Genomic DNA, 10,561 nt, shown 5'->3' on the forward strand with positions numbered 1-10,561 from the left:
CCTGCTCCTCTCCCTCCCCACCCTACCACTGCTGCATGCTGACAAGTTGCATCCACATTGCAGCCTGGGACACTGAGCACAGCCTCAACCCCCCTCCCCACAGCAGTGGCATGCAGCTCCATGTTTAATGCGCCAGGCTAGAATGGGACAGCCCACCAGCAGGAAGCAGACCCTGGAGGGGGAGAGAGAAGGGGGAGCAGAGGCTGCAAGGGCAGGGAAAAGGTGGGGAGCAGAGGCTGGAGGAAGGGGCAGGAAGAGGAGCAGAGGTGGAGGGGAAAGGGGGGGCAGGCACAAGCAGGGGGCAAGCTGTTTGACCTTGTGCCACTACCTGCCCCTCCCCCACACACTAGCTGCCCTCCTGCAGTAGTGGGGAGGTTGAATTAAAAACAACCCTCCAAAACTTAGATTCTATACATGGAACATTATAACAAATTTATAAATTTTCCATGTATAGATTCTAATTATTTAGGAGTCATCTTAAATTCAGGGATGTATTAGATTCAGGTAAATGCAGTAATTAATATGTACATTTTATATTTATGGCCTTTTCCTTTTATGGATTGAGATTAGTTTATGTAGATGGGTTTCCTATCCAAAACATTTGCTGAATAGTTTGGGTAGTTATAACTTATTTATAGTTATTCAAACACAGTTTACGGTGACACTTCATTGTGTGCAACTGGTAAGTTAAGTTGCAGTGTTGTTTCTGCCACTTAACTGGCTGCCTGAAATTACAGACTAGGCATAAAGTGAGTAGAGAATAAGGGAGAAACAAATAGTAAACAACGTGAATATTCGCTGTTCATAAATGCTCTTGTTTTCATGTAAATACAAATATTCTTAGGGAAATTAGCCATTCTTCAAATATTTGTATGATGAAAATACATTTAGCAAATAAATAATGGGAAAAAACAGCTGTTCAGAGTAGAAGTACACATTGAAAACCCTGTTTTTGAATTAAACCAGTAGCCTTCCCTTTATTTGGCCATCACAATTTCTTGCACAATCTCTCTTGGTATTTAGGGATGAACAGTAACAACCAATGATGTTTTTCATTGGCATTTTCTTTCCCTTTCTGTCATTTTTAAAAATTGCTAGTAATTTTCCATGTATAGTACCTTTCCTTTTAAGATCTTAAAGGGCTTTGTGCATAAGAATACTGATTTTTATGGCAAAGACTGGGTAAGACAGCTCGTCTACATGTATTCTCAAGTTGGTGTTTCTACATATGCAAGAATGTTAATTTATAGAGAACTTTTTTCTTCTTTCAGCCTTCTTCTTTTCAGTCCCTGTTTTTGTGTCTATGTAAAAAATATGGCAGTGACTGAATTTCAAAATCTGCCCCACATCCTGCATCTCATAAACATTTAGCCTGACAGCTGTTATACTGAAGTACAATAATCTTCCTAAAATCTTTAGACAGTAGAACAGCCCTTCCAGAAACACTTGTTTTGACTCTGAAAATATTTCTTTAATCTGATTTCTCCTATTTTAGGAATATGATTAAGTATAATAATATATGAGAGAAGATAAATAGTATGACATATCCCTAATTTCATAATAATGAAAATCCACTATTTTTGTTGAACTGCCCCACATCATTTTGTAAACATTTATTTGCCTGACAGCTTTTAGGGGGACATTAAGGGGGACAGCTGTTAGGGGGAATTAAGACAGTCTTCTTAAAATCTCTAATCAGGAGATAGCCCTTTCAGAAAAGACAAGCTAAAAGCTCTATGTATGGTTGCATAAGGCAACAGTATCCTACAAATACTGACCTAGTGAAGGGGCACTTGTAGGAGTTAGATATATTTAAATCAGCAGGCCCCAATGATCTTCACCCAAGGGTACTAAAGGAATTGGTCGGAGTCATAGTGATACCACTGGTGCAACTGTTTGAGCGCTCATGGCAGTCAGGACAGGTCCCAGAAGACTGGAAAAGGGCCAATGTTGTCCCTGTTTTCAAGCAAGGGAGGAAGGAGGACCCAGGTAATTATAGGCCAGTTAGCCTCACCTCTATTCTTGGCAAGACCTTAGAAAAAAATCATAAAGGATCACATTTGTGAGGGGTCAGTGAGTCACACTATGGTAAGGGGCAACCAGCATGGGCTTATAACAGGCAGATCCTGCCTGACTAACCTGGTCTCTTTTTATGACCAGGTCACAAAGTGCTTAAATGCAGAAGTACAGGTAGATGTTATTTACTTGGATTTTAAAAAGGCTTTTGACACAATGTTACACCCACTTCTTACAAGTAAACTAAGTAGCTGTGACATGGATTTTTTCACAGTCAGGTAGGTGGAAAACCTGCTTATGGGATGCACCCAGAGAGTGGTGGTGAATGGGTCAGTTTCTACCTGGAGAGATGTGGGCAGTGGTGTCCTCCAAGGCTCTGCCTTTGGACCAGTACTCTTCAATATCTTCATCAGTGATTTGCATGAGGGTGTAGAAAGCACTCTGTCCAAATTCTCAGATGGCATCAAACTTTGGGTTATAATAAACACACTAGAGGGTAGGGAGTGAATTCAGGTGGATTTAGATAGACTAGGGAAGTGGGCAGATCAGAACAGGATGCAATTTAAGAAAGATAAGTGCAAAGTGCTGCACCTGGGGAGAAAGAATCACCAATACACCTATAGACTGAGAAGTATCATTCTAAGTAGCACAGCAGTGGAAAGGGGTCTTGGAGTCATAGTCAATGCAAAAATGAACATGAGTTGCCAATGCGACAAGGTAATAAATAAGGCTAACCGCACTTTTTCCTGCATTAGTAGGGGGCATCACGAGCAGATCTAGGGAGGTTATACTTCCCCTTTATGCAGCATTTGTGAGGCCTCAGATGGAGTACTGCATCCAGTTTTGGGCACCACACTTCAAGAGGGATGTGGATAACCTGGAAAGGGTTCAGAGGAGGGCTACTTGTATGGTTGAGGGCCTGCAGGTAAGACCCTATGAAGACAGACTGAGGGACCTGAATCTCTTCAACCTCTGCAAGAGAAGGCTGAGAGCTGATCTTGTGGCTGTCTACAAACTCATCGGGGGGGGATGGGGGTCAGCAGAAAATAGGGGTACTCTGTTTACCAGGGTGCTCCTCAGGGTTACTAAAAATAGCTACCAACTAAAGGAGAGTAGTTTCAGACTGGATATGAGGAAGAAATTCTTTACAGTAAGGGTTGCCAAAATATGGAATGAGCTTCCAAGGGAAGTGGTGCTTTCCCCTACCTTGGAGGTGTTCAAGAAGAGATTGGACAGGCACCTGGCTGGGGTTCTTTCACCCCAGCACTCTTTCCTGCCTAGAGCAGGGGGTCGGACTCAATGATCTACAAGGTCCCTTCTGACCCTAGAAATCTATGAAGTATATGAAATATTATCTTTCTGGGTTTTGTATATTATTTCCAGCAGCCACTACATGTCTGGTGAAATGAAGGCATGAGAGGAAGTTCTTAGAAAAAACAGCAGTTAGAATTTAAAGAAATTGTGCAGGTTTGGCTCCCTAGCTGCTAATGCTATTTAGTTACTATGGAAATATATTTTTTCATTCATTCTGCTTTCAAAAAAAGTGTGTATATTGTGGGCAAGTTGCATACAAGAAAATAAAAGTATTTCTTCCACTCTTCAGCTGAGAATCAAAAAGTATTTATGATAGTTAATACAATTATCCCATTTTGCAGATGGGTAAACAAAGACATGGACACTGAAGTGACTTCCCCTAAAATATGTAGTGAGTCAGTGAGAAATTGAGACACAACAGATCAGTAATCAGGGAACTGGAAGTTCTGTGTTAAATTTGCATTTTAAATACAGTCATTAAACAATGCTACTATTCCATAGTTGAATTTTAAGTTATCTTCAGCTCTGTTAAGATCACTTTGAACACAAAATTGCTTACTACCCTTGGCACAATCAAAAAAATGTATTAATGGTCCAGGTAGTCTATTCCAATATCATTTTGTAATGCTATCTGAAGCTAGGTTGTGTTTTCTGCTAGAACTTGGATAAATGGGGAAATGTAGTATTGCTTAGGGCTGTGCAAAGTTACGGGTGCTGATTCAATTTGGAGGAGATTTGTCCTGATTCAATGGCTGAATCTCCAAATCTGAATCAAATCAAGAGACCAGTAAAAAGGTCTGAATCAATCTGAAGCTCTCCAAATTGATTTGGAAAAGATTCGGAGATCTTTGGAGATTTGGGTGGTCCCCATTTGCTACTGCAGGGAGCTGGACCCAGACTCCATGCTGGTAAGTAGGGGGCAGGAGAAGGGGGGCTGAAGAAGGGGGGTGGGGAGACGGGACCATGGGGGGACCCCTGCCAGGCCCCATCCCCTGCCTGCTCTCCCAGCCCTCTTGAGTGCCCCCCGATCCCACCAGCTCGCCCAGCCCAGCCCAGCTCCTAATGTGTGCCAGGCTTTTTTTTTAAAGAGCTGGGTGGGGCAGCCATTGACGAGGCTGGGAGAGAAGGCAGGGGATGGGGCCTGTTTGATTCAGCTGGTTCAGCAACAGCCAAAACTCCAAATTAGATTCAGCCAAATCAATTCAGGACAGTGATTCAAGTCACTGAATTGTATCACTGTCCCCTGAATTGGCCGAATCTGAATCCTAACAATACTAGCCACTTCGCACAGGCCTAGTATTTATCCTGCAACTACTGGTACAAGTATCCTGGCTTAGAAATAAGGCATTGGTTTGGGTCTGGGTCTGGGTCTGGACCATGGGTCAAAGAAGAGCATGGTTTAATTCCTGATTTTAGCAAAAACCTGGATCAAACTATTTCCCTTCTCTACCAGAAAGCAATAACAATACTTTGGCCCTGATGGACATCAAAATAAAGGCATGATGGGATCTGATGCAGGATCCCAACAATCACACTTCCTGCCATGCCACACATCCATGGCAGGAGGCATGATTGTGGGATCTTGCATCAGATCTCATTGCGCCATATTGCTGATGCAGGGAAAGCCCAGGCCTCACCTGCACCAGGAAGTAGCAAGCTTGCCTTCCTGCACTCCCACAGCTGGTAACCCTGATTAGCTGCTTGGGGCTCCCAACTGCAGGAGCACACTATGTGCTCACAGGGTTGGGAACTCCAATCATCTGACCAGGACTCCCAGCTGCAGGAGTGCATGGAAAGTTTTGAAGAGCTGAGGGGCCTCCCAGCCTTTGGAGTACATAGGAACCTCGAAAGGCTCGTGTGTGCTACAGAAGCTGGGTAGTGTGCACATATTAAAAAAAAAAAAAGGTAGGATAGGAACCAACCACAAAGTTATTACACATATTTTTACTTTGTGACCTATTTCTCCTTTTATTACTCTATTAAATGTGAGCCAGTTAATCGCATTTTAACTGCAATGTCTTTCAGGGGCCTTTGTAAAACCCTTTAAGTTTATCCAACAATAGTGTTATATAAGAACTGGGTATTAAATGTTCAGAGAAGAAAGCAAACAGTACTTGTTAATGATATTCTATAAACATGTATGGTTTAAAAAAAAGGCTGAGGACAGGTGCAAACAATTTTCTGTATGAAGATCAAATAGAATTGTAATATGTGATGGCCTGGGAGAGCAGATGTTTAGCAGACCAAGTACCATTTTCCATTAATGCTGTGTTCTGTGTTTAAAAAGCTAGTTTTTACTGACCTACACAAATTCTACTTTGGTGCTTAATAAAAATAAAAGTAATTAAAAAATAACATAAAATGGCATTTTATTTAAATGCATTTTGCTTGTGCATATGTTTCGCTGGCAGATTGTAACATATATTGTTTCATTGTTTAATTAGGCCTTAATGCTAATGTTGTTAATGTTCTGCATGATAATCCAGTAAGTTGCCTCTTTATGGCCAGGTAATGAAAGAAGTCATAATTCCTTTGTAGCACAGACTCCTGACTGTGCAATTTAATTAAAAATAATATCCAGGTTATTCTAACTTTGATTTTATTCATTTGCAGTTGTGACGTAAGCTGGCCAATGTACTTCCTGAAAAATATTGCCAGTTGCACTAAATAATACTTTAATGATTCAGATTGGTATCAACCTTAACTTTAATTTTATCAAGAAAAAATAGAAAAATAGATTACATGACACATGCATCTCATAAAACTTAGCCAAAAGGTGAGATCTTTGTCCTGTTGAAACAAATGGAAGTTTTATCAACAAACCCAAAGGAACTAGGATTTCATGCAGTGAATTCTATTCTGGGATAATGATCCCAGAAGAAAATGCACATGATCAGCAGCCATGACTATCTGTTCACATGTGAATATCTCTTTGGATTTGACTTTAACAAAATTTGTCTACTGTTGGACGTGACCCTTAGTGCCATGCTTTGGACATTTCTAGGTCATGTGCCTCAGGAAACAGTTATATCAAAATAGCACAGATAAAGCAGAGAAGACTTATATAAGGTAAATGCCCATTGTCAAGATTTTATTTGCATAAAACAATAGTATGAATAGAACATTGCTAGCTGTGGTGATAAGCAGTCTGGAAATGCCCGTGACTAAAATAATTCTACAATGCTGTTGAAGTTCTCATAGGAGCCTGTTGGAGTTGAGAGAGAGAGAATATTTTTTCTTGACCCTCTTTCATATACCATAATATAACAAGGTCAGACTTTGTTCAGTTTCTTCATAATACATAATTCTTAAACCCTGATTTTTTTTGCTATAGGACTTCATTTTCTATGCTCTGTAACATGCCCTAGCTTGATTAGAACATGTCTTTTGATTGTGTGATCCACAAGCCTTTCCCATTTGACTCGAACAAAAGATGAACAAGAAGGCTGCTTAATTGACACCAAGCTACAGACAAATGGAAAATACTTAATCAATGAACACTAACCATTATGATGTTAGGTAACGTATTGCTTTGTTTCGGTTTTGTTTTAGTGCTTCCCCTCATTCTCTCACACACATTGCAAACACTGGGGGAGGGAGATGGGGGCTGTACAAAACCAGCAAGGGGAGCTGAAGGCAGTGACAAGGGGGAGGGAGTAGTTTTTGAAGAAGTGAGCTAAGGAACCCGCGTTAGCAAAAGGATTGAGAAAAAAGTGATGAGATTCAGGAAACGCTGATAGGGGAGAGAAAGGACCAACTTTTAGGAACAAGAGAGAAATGGCTTGGGAGGATCAGCCTTTATGGGCAGGGGTTTGGATGAAAAAAGTAGGAGCATCTGGACACAAGCTATAGTGCCTGTGCAATCCAGCTCTGCACGTTTCTGCTTTGCTCAGGCTGCAGCATCACAGCTGCCTCCTCTGCACTGCAGAGACAGCCCTGGCTGGATTCCTCTCCCTGCTGCCAGTGGGTAATGAGCTCTGAGCAGGCAAGACTGGAGCAAAGGGAAGAGTCTCGTGGGTGAGTGCCTCCTGCTGCTTCCCAGCTGCCACACAGCCTATGCCCCAACGTTGGAGCCCTGTCTGGCTCTAGGGGCCTGCTGAAGAGAGCAGCAGGTACACAGTAGGGCTGTACCAAGCTTCAGTCCCTGATCTGATTTGGTAGAGATTCGACCCGATTCAGTGGCCAAATCTCTAAATCTGAATCAAATCAGAGGACCCACTAATCTCTCCGAATTGAATTGGAACCCTCCAAATCAATTCAGAGAGATTCAGCAAGATTCAGAGATTCGGACATATACACATCTTTAAATATTTTTTCTACGTAGCTCTGGGTAGCAGGCAGCTCATGAGTGCTACAATGGTGGGGCGCATGGAGTGTCCCACAGAAGCATGGGGGACTCCCCAGCATGCTTGGCAGCAGACCTGGAAGCAGACCAGAAGCACTTCTGGGTCCACCAGGGAGCGTGCCAGGAGGCCTCCCTCGGCTCGGTAATGGTGCCTTCTGAGTCTGGGGTGGGGGGCATCCAGGGTCCCCCTGCAGCTGATTGCCGAGCTGGGGAGGCACGGGGGGAGGGGCCCAGCATGCTCCCCAGCAGACCCAGAAGTGGAGCGGAAGTACTTCTGGTCCACTTCTGGGTTCACCACAGAGCATGTGGGGCCCCCCCCTGCACTCCTGTGGGGTGTTCCATGCACCCCAGCATCACAGCAACAATGAGTCCTGCCTGCTACCTCAAGGTATGTAGAAAAAACGTTTAAAGCTGCATCTACATCCGAATCGCTGATTCTCTGAATCGGCATCAAATCTTCAGATTTGGATTTGGCCGAATCGAATCAGTGACAGTGATCTGAATCAACTAATCAAATCACTGTCCCTGATTTGGGCCGAATCCAAATCGAATAGGGCCTGCTTTGCTCACCCCTAGTGCACAGTACAGCATGTATTGTTTGCCTGTCACCATCACTAGTGCTGAACCCAGGGCCAAGCCCTGTTCCCCATGGGCCTTCGGAAGGGAATTGCTAAGGCTGGCCTGTGCCAGGGGTCAACAGCGGTGCTGGCAGCAGCAGCTCAGTGTTTGGTGCTTTTGACACCTGCAGGATATGACTGTAGATGGGTGCAGCCTCTCCTGAGGAATCCAGTGGCTTGCACTTAGGCCCCATGGGTTTCCAGTATGAGTTTTCTTTTCCCTGCTTGCATTTAGGTGGAAAATTCTGTGAGGTAAAAACTGTGCTCATCTCATGCTTATCAGTTTGTATTGCACCAGTACCTAAAACCTGTGAGTGAGAATGGGACCTACTGTTTCAGCGCTGCTCTGACTATAGCAAGAGGCAGGCCCTGTTCCAAATATATTGCCAATCTGGAGAGAGGCAGAGGTGGGAAAGAGGCCCAGAGAAGTAACATGCTCCAAATCACATATTGGGCCATGACCAAGCCAGGGATAGAATCCAGGTTGCATGGCTCCTATGTCCTGCCTGCTGTACTCAACCATATTGTAACAAATGCTCTTCTAAGGCAAAGCATTATTACCTCAAAGAACAAATACATAGCACCTATGATTTAATCGAATTTGCAGAGCAGTGGTTTCTTATTGGATTGGATTAGGTTTGCTTACAATTCTTTCTGCCCATGTACTAAGTTGATACATGGTTATCCCCGCAGTCTTCTCTTTTTGTAGTGGAAATACATTTATATGTCTTTTTTATTTCCTTTTATTTTGAATGAACTTCTTAATCAGAATGCATCAATAAAGATTAAAATACTGTTGCTTCTGAATAGACATATTGGGAGAAGACTGACTGAAATGAATTCTTGCCGTTTATAAGTCCCATGAATGTTCTTGTTACATGAGCCATACAATGATGGTAGTTTTTGATGGCAGTTAATTTAATTTGATTGGAAAGTAGTTTTCAAGTATCTAAAAACTACAGAATATCATCAAATATGAGCAAAAGGTAATTGCTCATTTTTTAAAGTGCTTATTTGTTACTAAATTGTTTTGGAACGGCAAACATTTCTACCACCGGGCTGTTCTAGAACACATTTTTTCAGAAACACTTTAAGTCTTTTACTTGTAGAGATGTATTTAACAAAGACTGGGTCTTCTTCCATTATTTCTAGGTGTGAAGATGGTATTCTACAATATTATTTCTAGGTGTGAACATGGTATTCCCTAAGTTCTTAATCATGCAACTGTGAAAAAAAGTTCTAGGTATGATAAAATTCTGACATAAAACTCCCTTGGACTCATTCTCCATTATTGCTTTCCTTTGCTCTTATTGATCTTTATAAAAGAAAAGGAAGGTTATAAGCCCAGTTCCATCAGGAAGTGGCATCCTAGTCAATCAGCTCATGTAGTATGAAATCCAGATTGATGTAAGAAAATAAAACTCAAGACTTGAGGAAGATGCATGCAATAGCTTTAGCCTCCCTTGTCATAAGGAATGCCAGTGTTGAGGATATGACAGGGATTGCACAAACTGTCACACACAGATATAATAAACAGATTGTGCCCCTTATACTGAAGAGCAGGGAAAAAGAGAAGGCAGGCACACCACAATAAAGCAGAGAACCCCATGGACAACTTCAGACATCTACCCATGTTTTCAAACACATACAGAGGGTTGTTAAGCCTATATACCTTACCAACCTCCCTATTAGATTCGAGGGACACCAAAGAATTAAATCAGTCTGGAAACTGGCCTACTGCCCGGCCCCGACCAGAGGTGCAAAATACCAAGCAAAACCCCACACAAATGTAAAATTTAACAAGTGTATTAAGACAAGAACCAACATAACCAACCGCAACAGTATACAGACACAGTATACAGTACTATAAACAATTAAACGATAGAACAGGTAACCCAAGCCCAGTCTGTCACCCGAGGTGGCCGACTATTGCCCTAGAGAGCTGACAGGCAGGGCAGGCTGGCTTTGCAGCCTCACACCCCTGAGGATTTCTCTGCTGTTCCCTCACATGCAGGTGGGTGCTAAGCACCTTGGAAAAGGACAGGTTCTACAAACACAAGTACTCAAATACTAAATCAGTTGCACATGTACACACACCAGGCAAAAGAGGGAGAGCGCACGAAACAGAGCAGGTCTCAGTAAGCTCTAACTCCGACGACGACAACCCCCAAAAGCTATGCATGCCCCTAGACTGAACAGGCTTTATAACATCCAAACGATGCCACCTGTCAATCACGTGCAGATATAATCATTACTCTCTCAATCAATG

The sequence above is a fragment of the Gavialis gangeticus genome, unplaced genomic scaffold (assembly GCF_001723915.1).
Source record: "Gavialis gangeticus isolate Ggan-Ray unplaced genomic scaffold, GavGan_comp1, whole genome shotgun sequence".
In the NCBI taxonomy this organism is placed as follows: Eukaryota; Metazoa; Chordata; order Crocodylia; family Gavialidae; genus Gavialis; species Gavialis gangeticus.